Source organism: Hevea brasiliensis, unplaced genomic scaffold (assembly GCF_030052815.1).
Source record: "Hevea brasiliensis isolate MT/VB/25A 57/8 unplaced genomic scaffold, ASM3005281v1 Scaf1, whole genome shotgun sequence".
NCBI classification, from domain to species: Eukaryota; Viridiplantae; Streptophyta; class Magnoliopsida; order Malpighiales; family Euphorbiaceae; genus Hevea; species Hevea brasiliensis.
The window spans coordinates 3,362,436-3,384,184 of record NW_026614585.1 but is presented as its reverse complement, the minus strand read 5'-3'; the positions used below and the strand labels follow the sequence as shown (position 1 = coordinate 3,384,184).

The window sequence follows — 21,749 nt, the reverse complement described above, 5'->3', positions numbered from 1 at the left end:
AGATGAGAAATTAATGACCATTATGAGCCGAACCAAAGAGGAGAAGGAAAATGAGTATGAGATAAAGGAAGATGGGTTCTTATACTATAAAGGAAGAATGTGTGTACCAGATGATAAAGAATTGAAGAAAAACATTCTGAAAGAGGCACACAATAGCTTTTATACTATGCATCCACGGACCACAAAGATGTATTATGATTTGAAGCCCTTTTATTGGTGGCTTGGTATGAAGAAGGACATTGTTGATTATGTGACCGGATGCTTAGTATGTTAGCAAGTAAAGGTAGAGCACCAAGTTTCATCAGGTTTGCTGCAACCTATAATTATACCTGAGTAGAAATGGGATCGTATCACGATGGATTTTGTTAGTGGTCTACTCCTCACACAGAGAAAGCATGATGCAATTTGGGTAATAGTAGACAGATTGACGAAGTCAACTCACTTTCTACCAGTTAGAATTGACAACTCACTAGAGAAGTTAGCAAAATTATATATAAGTGAGATAGTTCGGTTACATGGGGTGCCAGTATCCATCATATCAGACCGAGACCTGAGGTTCACATCTAGGTTTTGGAAGAAGTTATAGGAAGCCTTGGGTACACAAGCGCATTCTGATCTGACTTTTCATCCTCAAAAAGATGGGCAGTCAGAGAGAGTAATCCAAATACTAGAGGACATGTTAAGAAGTTGTGTTATGGAATTTGAAGGAATTTGGGATAGGTATCTCCTATTAGCAAAATTTGCATATAACAATAGTTATTAGGCCAGTATCAAGATGTTCCCTTATGAAGCACTGTATGGGAGGAAATGCAGGAGACCCTTATGTTAGACAAAATTGGGTAAAGATAAGATGGTAGGGCCAGATTTCGTGAGATAGACTGAGGAGAAGATAAAAGTGATCAGAGCTAGTTCGAAAGCTGCCTCAGATAGACAGAAGTCATATGCAGATCTAAAAAGAAAGGATATAGAATATGAAGTTGGTGATAAAGTTTTCCTCAAGGTGTTACCATGGAAGAAAGTGTTGAGATTTGGGAAGAAGGGTAAGTTAAGCCCTAGGTTTATCAGTCCATACAAAATCATTGAACGTGTAGGTCCAGTAGCCTATAGGCTAGCTTTACCACCAGAGCTGGACAAGATTCATAATGTATTCCATATCTCAATGCTGAGGAGATACAGATTAGATCCATCACATGCCATATCAGTAAAGGAGATTGTTGTGCAGCCAGATCTGACATATGAGGAAGAACCAGTAAGAATATTAGCTCGAGAGATCAAGGAATTGAGGAACAAGCATATTCCATTGGTGAAGGTGCTCTGGAGACACCATAACATGGAGGAAGCTACTTGGGAAAGGGAAGAAATAATGAGGCAACAGCATCCTCAACTGTTTACATCAGGTAAATTTTGATGATGAAATTTCTTTTTAGAGTGGAAGAATTAATTGTAACATCCTCACTATAGGCAGTTCCATACATTCTACTATTCCGGCGACTAAAGTCTGTTCAGACAGTTAGAATGTCTGAAACTATACTTAAATTAGAGTAAGGAGTCATAATTAAATTAAATAAAGATCAAGTAAGGTTGAAGAAAAATAAAAGAAGTGGAGTACAAACCGGTTAAATAAACACAAAGTCCCGGCGATGGGTAACCCTACTGGGAAACAACTGTAACTTCAGTTGCTACTCCAAACTCATGCATGACCTTGTAAGGCCCTTAATTAAGATTTAAATGAGATATTATTATGAATTAATAAGTCAAGAAAATAAAAAGAAATAAGCACAAATAGGCAGATTAAAAGCTAAAGTGGAAAGGAGATAATGACTTATCGGGTATTATTGAAAAGATGAACAGAAAAACGATAAGAGAAAAATTTTATCAATTAAATTTAAAGGTCCAATATTAACAAAAAATGAGAGTTATTAAATTAATGAAGTAAGATTAATTTAATTAATTAAGATTATGAAAATTAAACATAATTATTAAAATAGTTAAAACCTAATGATTATGGATTTCAAAGTATTTACAATTTTTCCATTCTTCTTAATTACATCTTTGCCATTATAAATGAAATTAATATAAATATTAAATGAAGAGATAAATATCAATTAAAAATGTCTTCTTCCACCTTATAACTAGCCGACCACTCTCTCTCTCTCATTCTCTCATTTTCTCTCAAAGTTCCACCATTGTTACTCAATTCCCAAGCTTTAATCACTTAAATCCTTTCACAATTCTCATAGGAAATCAAGACTAAATCCTAAATTAAACCTTGAATTGAAGAAAACACACAAAAAATTCAAGGAATTTGGAAGCTTGTGAAGAGGAAGTGTTAACCCATTTTAGGTAAGCTATGTTCTAAGCTTAACTAATGATGAATTCTTAGTATTTAAGTTTGATTGTGAAGTTTTCCTTTGAACTTGATTAAAATTATGGATTGTAATTTAAGGAGGGAAATTCAGTTGGGTGCAGACAAGAAGAGAAATCAAGGTTTGGTTAATTGGAGTTGTTTAAAGCTTATGCGCAAAGGTTAGTGCTATGAGTTTTCACAAATTCTAAAATCTATTGGTGATTTAGTTAGGGTTTTGTTTATTTGTAACCTATTTAATGTAATTGTATATATATCATGGCTATTGGCTATGTAATTGTTGGGATATGTTAACGAGATAGCAAAATAATTGATTAAATGTAATGTTGTACGTTGGGACTAGTTTTGGACAGCTTGTGTCTAGTTACTTCAAATGCTTATAACTTGAGTTACACAAATCTAATTATTGTGAAATCAAAGCCAAATTAAAGTTGAAACCCATACCTACAACTTTTTTGTTTTGACCCAAACCAAATTCCTAGGGTAACTTGGTTAAATTGCTAGAGCAAGTTAGAGTTGCTGAATTGGAATTTTCTGTAATTCCAGTAAATTGCCCTATGACCTCTGTTTTGTAAACAGAGCCTAACTCTCATTATATAAATCCAATTGAGATTATTCAAAATGTTTTAGAAACCTACGATATAGACCTACAACTTTGTTTTAGAGACTTTGTTCAAATTCTGGATGTAAGATACTTGAATGTTGAGTATAAAACTGACCTGAAAACTTGAAAATCTGAAAAACTATAGGATACTGCATCCGTGAACAAGGGTTGATCATTTAGCCATAACTCACTCTATAAAACCCCAAATTGAATGATTCTTGAACCTGTGTAATCCTAAGACACAGTAGAACAATTCATATGAGGAATACAAAGTTAAATTATGAATGTAACCTATCCAAAATAGCTTGACAAAATGAGTCCAGAATCTGTCTGGATTTTGGAATGCTTTAAAAACTAGAAATTGGTCACTTGACTAGTTTTGATAAAATAGCTATAACTTGAGCTACACAAATGCAAATTGAATGATTCTAAAGCCAAAATAAACCTAAAACATAGATTTATAAATCTCATGAAGAAGGTATGGCCTAATTCTGGCTATACCTTGGTCCAAATTATTAAAAAAATTGAAGTAATAAATTTGGAAACTATGAAATGTTAACATAATAGTTCAAAATATGAATGGTAATGAATGCCAATGGCATGAAAAACATGAATGACATATGAAATGGTATTTTGGAACTTATGCTTTCATCGTGAATGAATGATGAAATAATGAGAATAATAACTTGCTAATAATGATAAATTAGCCCGAATATACCTAGACAGTAGTGTATGGGTTGGATAGATTGGCATGCCAAGAAGGGATGATTAGCAGTACTGTATTTGGCTTTTATGCCTAGATATCATTGGCAGGCACCGAGTGTCTGATGTGGTTATCCTTTGTTCATGTTTACTTTGATGGCTTTTATGCCTAATTACATAGCATACCCGGTAGACACCGATGTGTCTGATGGTATGACGGCCCGAGGTACTGAATGTCCAACGCCAGTATAACCTGCATATCCAGTCCAAACAGTCAGATTAAAGGTTACTTGGGTACTGAAATAAATTAAAAAAGTTGAATGTTAAGTTAAAGACCGGGGAAGATCTCAAGAAAATAAAATATTTTTAAAGGTTATAAAAATGTATAAACATGAGGGAATAAGAAAAATATTGTAATAAGGTACTTAAAATTATTATGTGATTAAATAATGAAGTGACAACACAAAAAGTTGATACTACAAATTCTATATTTCTTCTAAATGATTCATGATTTAATTAAATGTGCATTTTCTTATATTACTTCAAGTATGAAATTATTACTTTTATTTGTATATTGTACTTTCATTCTATTAGTGCACCACTAAGCAAAATTGTTTAGCGCGATGATTTTTCCTCGCGCAGGTTCAAGTGATAAGGTCTAGTAGACTCTACAGTATAAAATTGGACATCAAATCTGAAAATTTTGAAATTGTACCTAAGAGACCTAAAATTTAAAAAAACAATCAAAACCAACAAATTTGGCACCCAAAATGTAGTATATGGGTGAAATTGAAATTCCTATACCTATTAAGTATAAAAAGTCAACAAATTGACTTGAATAGTGTTGTGCATAGTAACCTTGAAATAAAAATTTCCAATAACGTTAGTTTAAGCGTATTGGGATTGGAATTAAGTATATATGAATTAATTATTGGATTTATTGTGAGATAAGATAATGAAACACTATAAATTACGTGTTTCAGCTGAAAAAGACCTGGAAAAGGATAGGGGAAACTGAGTCAAGGCCTAGAGGCGACTCGCATCAGGTTTGTGTGCAATAACTTTTCACTTTCGATTTGCTTTTAGAAAATTTATTTGTATACATTTTGGAGCAATTTTGTGACACCCCTTACCCGACTACAGTGTAGCTGAGCAAGTTATGCCACTCAGTGTGCCGGAGCACTCTATTTTATCTGATTTCATTACAGTCCTTGATTTATTTATTCAAAAACTTTATTGAAGATTTAGGCCATTTTTACTTTTATCAAAATCTAACTAAATTGGAAATTTCAAAAATTTTAACGATAATCCGACAAAGTGTCGGCTGTAATTTGGACTAACAGTTCTTCTGAACCTGCCAAAGACAATTTCAATATTCACAAGTATAATCTCATTATAACTCAAATTTAATTCACATACTAAAATACTTACTTTGAATAGCTTCCATAATTCATAGGTTAATTACATGAGTTTATTTTGTACAAGATATACAAATAATTTACAATGTGCTAGGAATGAACAATATACATAATATGTATAAAATGAGCCCTATCTACATACATTGCTGAGGAGGTGACAATCTTGAACTCTTCTGACACTTCTGCAGATCTGGACTCCAAAAATCTCGATCCAACGATCTTTGGTTTTACCTTGATACTGCGAGGAAGCAATTCCATCGCGCTAAGCATTTCGCTTAGTGGTGCAATAATATACCCAGAAATAATATATACAAGTAAAGAAAGAAATAAATGATAATTCAGATACTCAAGAATCAATTTAATTTGGTATGGTATTTCTAGTATCAACGATCTTATATACTAGTTTGTTCCTCTTTGGAAGTGCTTAGTTTATAACTTTTCAGTAATACTAGCAGGTATATAATTTATTCTATCTGTATTGTATTTCAAATCTGTACGGTTCTGCAATTTATATTTTTGTTATGTTTCTTTTGCTAATCTCTTTTGCTTATTCATTCAATACTTAATTTAATTGTACTGGATTTTCATTATACTTAACTTAACTTAGCTGCCTGAATTGAATAATACTTTAATTGACTGCCCAAGTAACCTTTACTAGACGATCGGATCGATAACGTCGTTGGCACCGACACCGCGATTGCCTCGGGCCGTCATACCATTGGACGCAGAACGTCAACCATGTATGCAGTCAGTATGGCTAAAAAGCCATGATATCACATAATCGGGCATAAAAGCCATGAATACGGGCATAAAAGCCATGAATACGAGCATAAAGCCATGAATACAGATATAAAGCCTTTCGCAGTACTGCTAAAACAATACCCTATTAGCATGCCAAACTATCCAAACCAATCTTGTTAGGTATACAAGGGCATTTGATACTTTAAAATATTAATATATTGTGCTTTATGACTTCATTATTTCATGATAAATTTCAATCATAATTCATACATTCATTTGATCATTTATATGATCACAATTCACATCAATTATCCTTTTATACCATTGTACTCAAAATACTTCTCCTCTTTACAATAATGAGAACTAATGTCTCATTCATACATTAATATGGTTTATTTATCCATTCATTATGTTATTCATATTGATCCCAATTCTAAACAATGGTTCACATGTACCATTGTATTCAAAACATTTTTCCTTTCTCATTTATACATTCAAGAGTCTACTTATGTAATTACAAATTTTATATTTCAAGTTGAGTTACTAATATTTTATGAATTCCATTTGTGATGGGCATATATGCCCTAACTATCTATTCACATCAATTAGGTGACTTATTTTTCATGTTTCAAGTAATCCATGAATATTTCATGGATTTCAAATTTATGGCCTAAATTTCTTTTTAACAATTTTGACTAGGATGCATAGTCCATATTTGTCATACAATTCTAAGCATTTAAGCTTAGAATTGGTTCTAGGTCTTCATCTTAATTCACTAATCATTTTGATTACTATTCACCATACTAGTCAACCAAAATGTTAACCTTTTTATACTTAATGGATATATTAATTCTAATTACACCAAGATCCCACATTTTGAGTTTTACATTTACTAGTATTAATTGCCAATTGCAATTTAAAGTCCCCTAGATGCATTTCTAATTTCAAATTTTGAATTTCAAGTTTTGGTGTCACTATTCACCTCATTGATCAACAAAAATGTTGACTTTTGCATAGACAATAGGTACATTGGTTTTAACACTCCCGATGTACCACATTTTGCATTTAAAACTTATTGGAATTAATTACCAAATCCATTTCCAAGCTTATTTCAAATTTTCATGTCACTATTCACTTCATTAGTCAACTAAAATGTTGACTTTTGCATAGAAAATATGTACATTAACTTTGGCACTTCCAACATACTACATTTTTCATTTAAAACTTGTTGGTTTTGGTCACTTTCTCAAAGCTTAGGTCATTTTGGCAAAATTGCCAATTTTTGGTTTTGGTGCTCCGAAGTTGCACTGTTTCATTGGTCGATTTACTATTGGAATTTGACAAAACTTCCTTCATAGAAAATGTTCCTTATTTTGTCTAGTTGAATTTCTTTTTTTGAATCACTCCATTTGGAGTTTTGTAGCTCAAGTTATGGCCAAAATAAATTTACTGTTCACGTGTACTGTTCCTGCTGAAATTTTGGGTTTTGGTAGATTTTGGTCCAACTTTGGTCAGTAATTTGACCAAGTTAAGTTCATAATTTGGTCTAACTTTCTTCATATGAAATGTTTTACCATGCCTTAGGTTTCCATTGGTTCAAGAATCGCCTAAATCCGAGTTTTCTAGAGAGAGTTATAGCCATCCAAACATTACTGCTCAAATGAAAATTCTGGAAATCTCAAGACTGATAAACTTCACTTTGCTCAATGATTTGATTAGGTTCTGGTCATAATTTGGGGTAGGTTTCTTCATGAAAGTTGTTTGTCTATGTCTTAACTTGTTGCTGTAAAACTTTCAGATCAATTGACCATTTCTACAGTGAATTATGGTTACTGTTCATTTGGTCATTCTGCAGGGGCTGTTTGCAGGGTATCCGGATTGGGGCCAAGTTTTGGTCCTCTTGCTTTGGTCTTTTGGGCATGGTTTCTTCAGCAAAAATGTGCCATTACAAGCCTAGTTTCATGTCCAATTGGCCAAACATCAATTGGACCTACACAGCCAAAGTTATGGCTGTGCAAGTGGACTGAAATTTCAGTCACTCTGCTGCACTCACAAGGCAGCCTACACATTCACTTGGCTATACTATTTTTCAGTCCAATTCATGGTCAACATACCTAAAATGGTCACTAATTGACCCTTATAATGTTCTTTCAAAATTTCATAAGCTAAATCCAAATTTCACTTCTCAAAACCCTAGCTTCCAATCCATGAATCATGCAACACATCCCAATTAAGGTCATCAATCATTCATATGTCACTATCTAAGCTTGTATTTAGGTTTTAGCCCAATAAAACTCATCAATTCCTCATCCTATAAGTGCTGGCCAAAATTTGCTTCTCAATTTCACACATGATTTTCTTCAATTTCTTAATTATTTATTCATATTCAAACTAAATTTCAATAAGTAAACAAGATTAGGAAGTTAATATGCACTAACCTTATTTGATAAAATTCTCAACTTGTTAAACCTTCACTTTCTTTCCTCTTCTTGGCTGCCAAAAGCTTCCCCAAGAGGTATGGACAAGTTTTGATGAAAGTGACTTAGGGTTTAGTAGTGGAAATTCATGGGAAAAATGAAAGTGATGAAAGAAACTTCTATGGAGGCTATGGAGAAGAGAGTCACGTATTGGAGGAAGAAGAAGAAGAAGAGCAGATTTATTTTGGTCCATTTTGACTCTTTTAAGTGTTTTAAGAATGCTTATTAACTTGTGATTGGTTGGGATTAAGTGAGTGACATCATGTGATGTCATTATCTTTAATTTTCTTTCTTTTTTTTTCTTTTCTTTTCTAGTAGCCTCAAATTAATTTTTCATCAACATTAATTCATATTTTATGTCATAATAATTATTTACTCAACTGGACAAGTAGGCCAAAAAACGTCTCTGAAGGCGAAATGACCAAAATGCCCTCTGTTTGGCTTAACGGGTCAAAATTGTCTGTACCGATTGAAAAATTTTTCTAAATATTTTCTTGGCATTCTAATGCCATGGGAACCTCAATGACCCTTCTCTGGAGTCCCAAAAATTATTTTATAATTTTTTCCCCGGGTCTAGGGCTCCTCGTTGTGAGAACCGCAACTTCCCTCCGGTTACCCATCGCTTGGGCACCGGCTCATTTGACTTAGTTTTATTTTTATTTCTAAAATTTTTACTAAATTTTTCTTATTAATATTTGAGTTAATTATGGTTCCTCGCTTTAGTTTAAATATTTTTTCGGACGTTCTAGCTGTCCGGACCGACACCGGTCACCGGAACAGTAGACTGTGCGGAGTTGCTACCGAGAGGGTGTTACAACTCTTCCCCTCTAATTTAAATTTTGTCCTCGAAATTTATCCAATGTAAATAGCCAAGGAGCTACTACCTCTTTATTTCTTCACCTTTCCGTGTTATCCTACTTCACTTTCTCCTTAGTCTCAATCTCATCTCCATTCGCTATCTCATTGTCTCTTCATTCTCTTATTCCATACCCTAATCTAAAATAAACGGGAAATACAGATCTGCAATAGTGTCACCTCGACTCTTATGAATGCAATGCATGATATGCAATCTATCTAGGTCCAGAAACGCCTAAACTGCGCTCTGATACCACTAAATGTGACACCCCTTACCCGACTACAGTGTAGCCGAGCAAGTTATGCCACTCAGTGTGCCGGAGCACTCTATTTTATCTGATTTCATTACAGTCCTTGATTTATTTATTCAAAAACTTTATTGAAGATTTAGGCTATTTTTACTTTTATCAAAATCTAACTAAATTGGAAATTTCAAAAATTTTAACGATAATCCGACAAAGTGTCGGCTGTAATTTGGACTAACAGTTCTTCTGAACCTGCCAAAGACAATTTCAATATTCACAAGTATAATCTCATTATAACTCAAATTCAATTCACATACTAAAATACTTACTTTGAATAGCTTCCATAATTCATAGGTTAATTACATGAGTTTATTTTGTATAAGATATACAAATAATTTACAATGTGCTGGGAATGAACAATATACATAACATGTATAAAATGAGCCCTATCTACATGCATTGCTGAGGAGGTGACAATCTTGAACTCTTCTGACACTTCTGCAGATCTGGACTCCAAAAATCTCAGTCGACAGTCTACTGGTTTTACCTTGAGACTGCGAGGAAGCAATTCCATCGCTAAGCATTTCTACTTAGTGGTGCAATAATATAACTGGAAATAATATAGACAAGTAAAGAAAGAAATAAATGATAATTCAGATACTCAAGAATCAATTTAATTTGGTATGGTATTTCTAGTATCAACGATCTTATATACTAGTTTGTTCCTCTTTGGAAGTGCTTAGTTTATAACTTTTCAGTAATACTAGCAAGTATATAATTTATTCTATCTGTATTGTATTTCAAATCTGTACGGTTCTGCAATTTATATTTTTTTTATGTTTCTTTTGCTAATCTCTTTTGCTTATTCATTCAATACTTAATTTAATTGTACTGGATTTTCATTATAGTTAACTTAACTTAGTGCTGAATTGAATAATACTTTAATTGATGCCCAAGTAACCTATACTAGACGATCGAATCGATAACGGTCGTTGGCACTGACACCGCGTGCCTCGGGCGTCATACCATGGGACGCAGAACGTTAACCATGTATGCAGTCAGTATGGCTAAAAAGCCATGATATCACATAATCGGGCATAAAAACCATGAATACGGGCATAAAAGCCATGAATACGGGCATAAAGCCATGAATACAGACATAAAACCTTTCGCAGTACTGCTAAAACAATACCCTATTGGCATGCCAAACTATCCAAACCAATCTTGTTAGGTATACTAGGGCATTTGATACTTTAAAATATTAATATATTGTGCTTTATGACTTCATTATTTCATGATAAATTTCAATCATAATTCATACATTCATTTAATCATTTATATGATCACAATTCACATCAATTATCCTTTTATACCATTGTACTCAAAATACTTCTCCTCTTTACAATAATGAGAACTAATGTCTCATTCATACATTAATATGGTTTATTTATCCATTCATTATGTTATTCATATTGATCCCAATTCTAAACAATGGTTCACATATACCATTGTATTCAAAACATTTTTCCTTTCTCATTTATACATTCAAGAGTCTACTTATGTAATTACAAATTTTATATTTCAAGTTGAGTTACTAATATTTTATGAATTCCATTTGTGATGGGCATATATGCCCTAACTATCTATTCACATCAATTAGGTGACTTATTTTTCATGTTTCAAGTAATCCATGAATATTTCATGGATTTCAAATTTATGGCCTAAATTTCTTTTTTAACAATTTTGACTAGGATGCATAGTCCATATTTGTCATACAATTCTAAGCATTTAAGCTTAGAATTGGTTCTAGGTCTTCATCTTAATTCACTAATCATTTTGATTACTATTCACCATAGTCAACCAAAATGTTGACCTTTTTATACTTAATGGATATATTAATTCTAATTACACCAAGATCCCACATTTTGAGTTTTACATTTACTAGTATTAATTGCCAATTGCAATTTAAAGTCCCCTAGATGCATTTCTAATTTCAAATTTTGAATTTCAAGTTTTGGTGTCACTATTCACCTCATTGGTCAACAAAAATATTGACTTTTGCATAGACAATAGGTACATTGGTTTTAACACTCCCGATGTACCACATTTTGCATTTAAAACTTGTTGGAATCAATTACCAAATCCATTTCCAAGCTTATTTCAAATTTTCATGTCACTATTCACTTCATTAGTCAACTAAAATGTTGACTTTTACATAGAAAATATGTACATTGACTTTGGCACTTCCAACATACTACATTTTTCATTTAAAACTTGTTGGTTTTGGTCACTTTCTCAAAGCTTAGGTCATTTTGGCAAAATTGCTAATTTTTGGTTTTGGTGCTCCGAAGTTGCACTGTTTCATTAGTCGATTTACTATTGGAATTTGACAAAACTTCCTTCATAGAAAATGTTCCTTATTTTGTCTAGTTGAATTTCTTTTTTTGAATCACTCCATTTGGAGTTTTGTAGCTCAAGTTATGGCCAAAATAAATTTACTGTTCACGTGTACTGTTCCTGCTGAAATTTTGGGTTTTGGCAGATTTTGGTCCAACTTTGGTCAGTAATTTGACCAAGTTAAGTTCATAATTTGGTCTAACTTTCTTCATATGAAATGTTCTACCATGCCTTAGGTTTCCATCGGTTCAAGAATCGCCTAAATCCGAGTTTTCTAGAGAGAGTTATAGCCATCCAAACATTCGCTCAAATGAAAATTCGAAATCTCAAGATAAACTTCACTTTGCTCAATGATTTGATTAGGTTCTGGTCATAATTTGGGGTAGGTTTCTTCATGAAAGTTGTTTGTCTATGTCTTAACTTGTTGCTGTAAAACTTTCAGATCAACTGACCATTTCTACAGTGAGTTACTGTTCATTTGGTCATTCTGCAGGGGCTGTTTGCAGGGTATCCGGATTGGGGCCAAGTTTTGGTCCTCTTGTTTTGGTCTTTTGGGCATGGTTTCTTCAGCAAAAATGTGCCATTACAAGCCTAGTTTCATTTCCAATTGGCCAAACATCAATTGGACCTACACAGCCAAAGTTATGGCTGTGCAAGTGGACTGAAATTTCATCACTCTGCAGACTCACAAGGCAACCTACACATTCACTTGGCTATACTATTTTTCAGTCCAATTCATGGTCAACATACCTAAAATGGTCACTAATTGACCCTTATAATGTTCTTTCACAATTTCATAAGCTAAATCCAAATTTCACTTCTCAAAACCCTAGCTTCCAATCCATGAATCATGCAACACATCCCAATTAAGGTCATCAATCATTCATATGTCACTATCTAAGCTTGTATTTAGGTTTTAGCCCAATAAAACTCATCAATTCCTCATCCTATAAGTGCTGGCCAAAATTTGCTTCTCAATTTCACACATGATTTTCTTCAATTTCTTAATTATTTATTCATATTCAAACTAAATTTCAATAAGTAAACAAGATTAGGAAGTTAATATGCACTAACCTTATTTGATAAAATTCCCAACTTGTTAAACCTTCACTTTCTTTCCTCTTCTTGGCTGCCAAAAGCTTCCCCAAGAGGTATGGACAAGTTTTGATGAAAGTGACTTAGGGTTTAGTAGTGGAAATTCATGGGAAAAATGAAAGTGATGAAAGAAACTTCTATGGAGGCTATGGAGAAGAGAGTCACGTATTGGAGGAAGAAGAAGAGGAAGAGCAGATTTATTTTTGTCCATTTTGACTCTTTTAAGTGTTTTAAGAATGCTTATTAACTTGTGATTGGTTGGGATTAAGTGAGTGACATCATGTGATGTCATTATCTTTAATTTTCTTTCTTTTCTTTTCTTTTCTTTTCTACTAGCCTCAAATTAATTTTTCATCAACATTAATTCATATTTTATGTCATAATAATTATTTACTCAACTGGACAAGTCGGCCAAAAATCGTCTCTGAAGGCGAAATGACCAAAATGCCCTCCGTTTGGCTTAACGGGTCAAAATTGTCTGTACCGATTGAAAAATTTTTGTAAATATTTTCTTGGCATTCTAATGCCATGGGAACCTCAATGACCCTTCTCTGGAGTCCCAAAAATTATTTTATAATTTTTCCCCCGGGTTTAGGGCTCCTCGTTGCGAGAACCGCAACTTCCCTCCGGTTACCCATCGCTTGGGCATCGGCTCATTTGACTTAGTTGTATTTTTATTTCTAAAATTTTTACTAAATTTTTCTTATTAATATTTGAGTTAATTATGGTTCCTCACTTTAGTTTAAATATTTTTCCGACGTTTAATTGCCCTGACTACACCGGCCACGAATAAAGAGATCAGTTTGAGTTGCTCACGAGGGTGTTACAAATTTATGTTAAACAATGCTTTGAGAAATGTTGTGTTGCCTACTTTGTAAATAGAAATTTGAAATGAAAATTGATTAATATTTTGCATGAAATATTGAATAATATGATTTTGAAATTATTTTTGATTCACACTTGGCATGGCAGTCCCTTACTATGTTCCTCCTCCATTTGTTGGGTTGAGTTTGATATTTGATCACTTTCCTCCCTCTCTGGCTTGCTAGTCTGAGGTGAGTTTGGATTAGTACTCTTTAGCTAGCTAGCCACCTCCCTCATTGATTTCAATTAGTGGGGTGAGCTTGCCTTGTCATGGTGTACAACACGGCATGTTTGGAAATTTTGTGCCACGGCCTAAGTTGTGTTATTGATTGGCAACACTGTGTTTATTAAATTGTTTGATCAAATTTATATTATAATAAGCTTTGAAAATTGTGATTTGTTATAAAAGTGGTTTGAAAAATTGTGAAATATGATTGTGAGATTTTTGAATTATGAATTGTTCATAAATGTTTTATATTATGCATTTTATATTTTATTGTGCACCACTGAGTATTTTTATACTCAGCTATAGCTTCTTTTACTGTCACAGATGGGGAAAAGGACATAGCAACAGAGTGAGCTGCTACAGTAATAGGAGAGCACAACTTGAAGATTTTTGTACGGGTATATTATTTATACCCATTGTGTTTTGGTTGATGTAAATATGGTATTGTCATATATATGTATGTAAAATTGAGCAGTTGTACAGTAAATTATAATAATATTATCTTTTGGATTTTTATGCCTATAAATTAAATTGTGATTGCAAATTATTTATTTTAAATGCAATGTGTATAAATTAATTTGAAATATTTGGGATGACAATTTTGTTTTGAATTGTGGAGATTGGGTTGATTTGTATTGATTGAAAGTTTTGGTGGTTGAGATCTGATGAAGTGCACTATTTGGAAGTGTTTTCACAGGTTTTGAAGAACTTTTTTTTTTCAATTATAGACGGCATTCTGCCGAAATTTTTATAAAATTTGCGAAAACTTTAAATTGATTGAAGATTTGATATGTGGTTTAACTTCAAATTAAAGTTTTTTTATTTCCTACAAAAAATGCTCACCACCTTCAAAAAGTAAGAAAATTATTTTAAAATCCCTTGTAGTATATTTAATGGGTTATCGATAGGTGAAGTTCGGTAATTCATTAAGTGTACTACAGGATCATGTTATGCCTTACAAAGGGATAAGGTGTGACATGTTTTAGTGGTATTAGAGCATGGTTTTGAAATGAATTTTGATTGTGCATGTGCATATTTCCTTTGATAAGTACAACTGCTCAAGTGTCCTAAATTGATACATATGACATATTTACATCATAAATATGCACTAATGGAGGTCGACCTCCTTGTGTTTAATCTCAGGAAGTAGAAATTCTGGAAAACGGAATGGAAGAGGGAGGTCATTCCGTAGAATAATCTGTCGAGGCTGAGGCCCAAGGAGAAGCCCCAGCACTCCAGAATGTGAGTGGGTCAGCCACTCCAGCTCCTCCTCAAGCACCGTAGTTTCCTACTCAGTTTACACAGCAGATGGCTGCGTTGTTTCAACAAATGGCGAGAAACTTGCCAACACAAGCCCCAACAGCACAACCACAACCCCCAGCAATACAATATGAGAAGTTAATGAAATTTGGGGCTACAGAATTCAAAGGAACAGTAGATCCACTGGAAGCAGAACAGTGGTTAGAGAGGATGGAACGGGTTTTTAGAAATCTATAGTGTGCTGAAGAGTTAAAGTTCGAATATTCAGTATCACTTCTCCAAGAGGATGCATATGAATGGTGGAAAGCCACCCCCCATAGCCTGGTAGAGCCACTAGTTCTCACTTGGACAGACTTTTTGAGAGAATTCAGACAGAAATGGTTCCTCGATCCTTATATAGACATGAAGCTGCAAGAGTTTTTAAGTTTGAAGCAAGGGGACAGAACTGTAGCAGAGTATGAGCAGGATTTCTCTCTATTAAGCCACTATGCAGGAAGCCTGGTCACCACCCCTAGAGATCGGTGTAAAAGGTTTGAGGTTGGGTTGAGGCCTACTTTGAGAATGCAAGTGGTGGGGCTTCGACACCAGAATTTTTCTGAATTGATTTCACAGGCCTTGGAGCTGGAAAGGATAGAATCAGAAGGGGCAGTGAAGAAGAGTACACAAGAGAAAGAGAAAACTAAAAAGGTTAATGGCCAAGCTACTGAGAGTGGTTCTGGGAAAAGAAAACATTTTGGAGGATCTAGCTCATGTGAATCGGGTAGAGGTAGATCTTCTAGACAGAAACTACCCCAATTTGATCAGCAAACTCAGTAGACGCACAGAAATACTTTGTCGGATCGACTTTGTGAAACTTGTGATAAACCACATAGTGGAGTATGTTGTAGAGCTATAGGGGCATGTTTTAATTATGGAGGGACTGGTCATTTTGCTAAGGATTGCGTAAGTCTACGCCGTTATGGATCATTTACCACGTCAGAAGGATCAACCTAAGTTTTTACACCAAAGAGTTCACCAGTAATTGGTAGAGACAGATGTACAGGTAGGGGTAGTACACTTGGAAGTCAAAGTACTGTGAATCAGCCAGGACAAGGTGATACTCCAGCTAGAGTATACACTATGCGACAGAGGGACGAGGATGAGATTTCTGACATTGTTGCTAGTATTTTCTCAATTCTTAACAAAGATATGTATATGTATAAAAATCAATTTTGATATGTTAGTGACTAGTCTTTTTAGAATCAGTTTTGGAAGAGCTTGTTAGCGAAAGATATCACTTAGAATACAATAAATTATTGAATATCGATAGATAAAAAAGTTATCAAAGTAAAAAGTTGAATAGTTAGTTCAGATGTAATAAAGAAATGTTACGAATATTTGCAAGATTGTTAACTAGAATAGTCAGACGACCAATGATTAGGTAAATAGTATTGGTTAAAGTGCTATGGACTATTATTTAGACTATGAAGCTACGTAGAAATGTGAGAAAGACATGAGAAAACAAAACATATGACTATTTTAGGATGAATATTGGGAAAAATTTCGTGGACGAAATTTCTTTTAAGGAGGGGAGAATTGTAACACCCCTATTTGCATAGCCTGGTAAATTATATTGTTTCGATGACCGGTGGCAGTTAGGACAATTAAAAGGACTAGAAATATGTTTAAGACATATAGAAAAGCCCTGATCGAAAATAAATAGTGATTACCAGATGAAAAAACAAAAAATAAGAAAAACAAAGTATAAAAAGTTAAATGAGCTGAGGGTCACAGCGATGGGTGACCTTACCGGGGAGTGACTGTGAAGTCAGTCTAAACCCGAATTTTGAACCGGAAAATGTGACATCGCGGTTCTTAGGACTATTGCGAACACAGTGGAAAAAAGAAAATCATAGAAAAGAATTTTTAAGCAGGTCAAATAATTAGGTGAAGGATCCGGAAGAAATATCGAATAACTTACAAATCGGATCTGACCGGTGAAGGGCAAATTGGTCAATTCACTCCTAGAGTTGACTCCTAACCTAACTGTCCAATAAAATCAGAGAAATGAAAATTTCAGAATAGCAAATTAAATTAAAGAACTATGAAAAATTAAAGGAAAAAGAAAAAGAATTAAAAAGTTGATTTATTACATCACTTTGATGACATCAATTATGATGTCAAAATTAATTTTTATTTTTCCACATTTTTTGACGAAGTCAAATGTACTAAGTAAGACATAAAAATAAATGAAAATAAAAAAAATTCACTCACCTTCTTCCTCACCAAATTTGGCTGCCCATGCTCCCACCCCACCTCTATTGCCAAAGCACCATGAAAGCTTGATTCAAGCTTGACATCTCCCACTAAACCCTAATCTCTTCCCCAATCAATTGATAAAAGCTTGTTAACTACACTAGAGAAGGAGATTGAAGAGGAAAGAAAGAAGAAAAAGAGAAGAAACTTAGTAATTGAAAATCAAACCAAGGTTAGTATGTAACTTTGAATTCTTTTTGTTAAATTTTTATGTTCTTAGTTAAGTTAACTTAGATTTTAACTTAAATCCAAACAAAAACTATCCTTGGGGGACCAAATAGGAATTTCAGCCAACTTTATGTAGGGTTTAGATTGAATGATTTTGATGTATTTGAATGGTTAACCTAGGTTGAATTATGTAGGTAGAGTATGGATATATGTTTTGAATGTATTAGATTTGAACTTTATGTAATTAGGGTTCTTGAGTATTTTCATAATTGGGAAAAAAATTGGAGAATTTGTTAATTGATGCCATTGACCTTACTTGAGTTGAGAAATGGTCAATTGTGACCATTTGTGGTGTGTGTGAATTGCTAGAACCAAGTTTCAATTCGGATTGGTTAGGGTCAATATGCTGACAGCTTGACCTAGGTCCATTTCAGGGACTAAACTGAAAATTTACTAACCCAATTGGTGTGAGGTTAATTGGGAATGAAAATAGACACAAAATAAAACATTTTTCATTTAGGAACCATGCCCAGAAAATGACATTAGGATAGTGAACAATTAGGCCAAATCCGGATTTGGGCACAATGCCATGTACAAAAATGACTAAATGAACAGTAGTTACTTAAATGACTATAACTTGGTTTATGAAGGTCCAAATGACCTCAATCTTATACCGATAGAAAGCTGAGACATAGTCCTACAACTTTCATGAAGAAAAAAAAACCCAAATTTTGATCATAACTTATCCGAAAATTCACTTGCATTCAGCACACCAAAACTGCCAGTATCCAGAAAATGTCCAGAATTCTGGGTAACGCCAAATCCGGTCAGCCCCATTCAAATAGTCATATCTTCGGCTACAAAACTCCAAATGGAGTGATTCAAAAAAGGAACTAAATTTAAGACAATAAGGAACAACTTCTATGAAGAACACTTTGCTAAATTCCCACAGCAACATAACCAATGGAATAGTATAAAATAGGACATCAAATCTGAAAATTTTGAAATTGTACCTAAGAGACCTAAAATTTGAAGAAATAATCAAAACCAACAAATTTGGCACCCAAAACATAGTATGTGGGTGAAATTGAAATCCCTAAACCTATTAAGCATAAGAAAGTCAATAAATTAACTTGAATAGCATCGTGAATAGTAATATCAAAATGAAAATTTCTAATAACGTTAGTTTAAGCATATTGGGGCTAGAATTAAATATATATGAATTAAGTATATATGAATTAATTATTAGATTTATTGTGAGATAAGATACTGAAATACTATAAATTGCGTGTTGCAGCTGAAAAAGACCTAGAAAAGGATAGGGCAAACTGAGTCAAGGCCTAGAAGCGACTCACATCAGGTTTGTACACAATAACTTTTCATTTTCGATTTGCTATTAGAAAATTTATTTGAATACATTTTGGAGCAATTTAAGCTAAACAATGCTTTGAGAAATGTTGTGTTGCCTACTTTGTAAATGGAAATTTGAAATAAAAATTGATTAATATTTTGCATGAAATGTTGAATAATATGATTTTGAAATTATTTTTTATTCACACTTGTCATGGCAGTCCCTTACTATGTTCCTCCTCCATTTATGGGGTTGAGTTTGATATTTGATCACTTTCCTCCCTCTCTGGCTTGCCAGTTTGAGGTGAGTTTGGATGAATACTCATTAGCTAGCTAGCCACCTCCCTCATTGATTTCGATTAGTGGAGTGAGTTTGCCTTGTCGTGGTCTACAACAGGCATGTTTGGAAATTTTGTGTCATGAACTAAGTTGTGTTATTGATTGGCAACACTATATTTATTAAATTGTTTGATCAAATTTGTGTTATATTAAGCTTTAAAAATTGTGATTTGTTATAAATGTGATTTGAAAAATTATGAAATGCGATTGTGAGATTTTTGAATTATGAATTATTCATAAATGTTTTATATTATGCATTTTATATTTTATTGTGCACCACTGAGTATTTTTATAATCAGCGATAGCTTCTTTTGCTATCGCAGATAGGAAAAAGGATATAGCAGCAAAGTGAGCTGCTACAGTAATAGGTGAGCACAACTTGAAGATTTTTGTATGGGTATATTATTTATACCCATTGTGTTTTGGTTGATGTAAATATGGTATTGTCATATGTATGTATGTAAAATTGAGCAGCTGTACAGTAAATTATAATAATATTACCTTTTGGATTTTTATGCCTATAAATTAAATTGTGATTGTAAATTATTTATTTTAAATGCTATGTGTATAAATTAATTTGAAATATTTGGGATGACAATTTTGTTTTGAATTGTGCAGATTGGGTTGATTTGTATTGATTGAAAGTTTTGGTGGTTGAGATCTGATGAAGTGCCCTATTTGAAAGTGTTTTCATAGGTTTTGAAGAACTGGTTTTTTTTTTCATTTATAGACAGCACTCTGCCGAAATTTTTATAAAATTTGCGGAAACTTTAAATTGATTGAAAATTTGATATGTAGTTTAACTTCAAATAAAAGTTTTTTATTTCCTACCAAAAATGCTCACTACCTTCAAGAAGTAAGAAAATTATTTTAAAATCCCTTGTAGTGTATTTAATGGGTTATCAGTAGGTGAAGTTCGGTAATTCATTAAGTATACTACGGGATCATGTTATATCTTGTAGAGGGCTAAGGTCTGACATGTGTGACTCACTAGGCTCATGTTAACTCTTAATATCATCAGAACTCTTTCTTACCATAAATGATTTCTCTAAATCATTTTAGGCACCTCATAGAACATGGTTAACACCTAGCATAGCATGCTATGGCCACCCAATTAGTAATAAGGAATACCTTAAATGAACCTTTAATCATATGTTACCATACACTAGAATCTCTCTGTTACAAAATCCCAATTCGAGCTGGAGTCATGATTTATGTCAAACCCCATTTGCTATAAATATTATGTTCTCTTTTAATTCTAATTCTTGATTAGAAAGATTTTCTCATCAGAAACTCTTTTCTGATTAAATTTGTCTGTCCTGGCTAGGAACTTAAAACATCAAGAATAATTAAATGAACATAGGAATTTATCCCTATTTACTTAGGATAACATATTCCATCTTGATCAACACCTACCTCCATATATAACTACTAGGAGCCAACACATACCCATATATCCATACACAATACAAGTGTGAAAGCAGTATCAAAATCAAACCACCTATATATAAAATAACTGTGTTATCTCAGGTTTAAAGATTATATGCAGTGATATGATTTATGACAATGTATTGATAAGACTAAACTCTATGTGCTTGTCATAAGTGTCACTGGTTCGGCCTACTTATCATGCATAAGTGCCTATCATGTTTGTTATATGGCATGAGACTCACCATTCCATCTTATTTATATCTCATATAAATACCTTGGGAACAAACATGAATACAATCTTTCTAGATAAGTCATGTCCTGTGTGAAGTATCCTCGATTGTGAACCAATTTATGATACTTTATGCTAGAAATACTGTCACTCATATTCTTAACAACTTAAGAATAAAATTTCTAACAAAATATCAATGGACCTTTTCTATTACACATAAATATATTATGTAAATGAAAAAGTGAAATTTCCTTTTTTTTATTAATAAAACATGTATAAGATACAAACTAAATGATATGCTCTAGGGCATACTACTAACAATCTCCCACTAGCACTAGAGCCATTCATTACAATACCTTGGACCCATCTTCTCAAGATGTCGGTCTAACTGAGCTTATGACATAGGCTTAGTGAATGGATCAACAAGATTTTCAGCTGATGCTATTTTCTGCATGGCTACATCGCTTCGTCCAACTATCTCTCTGATAATGTGGTAGTGCCTTTCTATGTGTTTGAATTTCTGATGAGACCGAGGTTCCTTAGCCTGTATGACTACTCCATTGTTCTCACAGTAGAGTGAAACTGCTGACTAAATGGAAGGAACTACTGCAAGTTCTGTCACGAAGTTCTTTATCCAAACAGCTTCCTTTGCAGCATCTGATGCAGCAATATACTCAGCCTCTATAGT

The 21,749-nt window shown here is 33.4% G+C and overlaps 1 long non-coding RNA gene across 2 annotated transcripts; it reads left to right on the top strand.

The window, feature by feature from the left end:
• Nucleotides 1-627: 627 nt before the first annotated feature.
• On the top strand, nt 628-20,219 carry LOC131176339 (uncharacterized). Of its 2 annotated transcripts, none has more exons than XR_009146445.1 (6): nt 628-1,397; nt 4,655-4,717; nt 14,314-14,387; nt 15,133-16,411; nt 19,010-19,072; nt 20,020-20,219. It is a non-coding gene; the product is annotated as an uncharacterized LOC131176339 (long non-coding RNA). The 2 variants fall into 2 exon arrangements; XR_009146444.1 differs by lacking the exon at nt 20,020-20,219 and adding an exon at nt 19,701-20,018.
• The last annotated feature ends 1,530 nt before the right edge of the window (nt 20,220-21,749 follow it).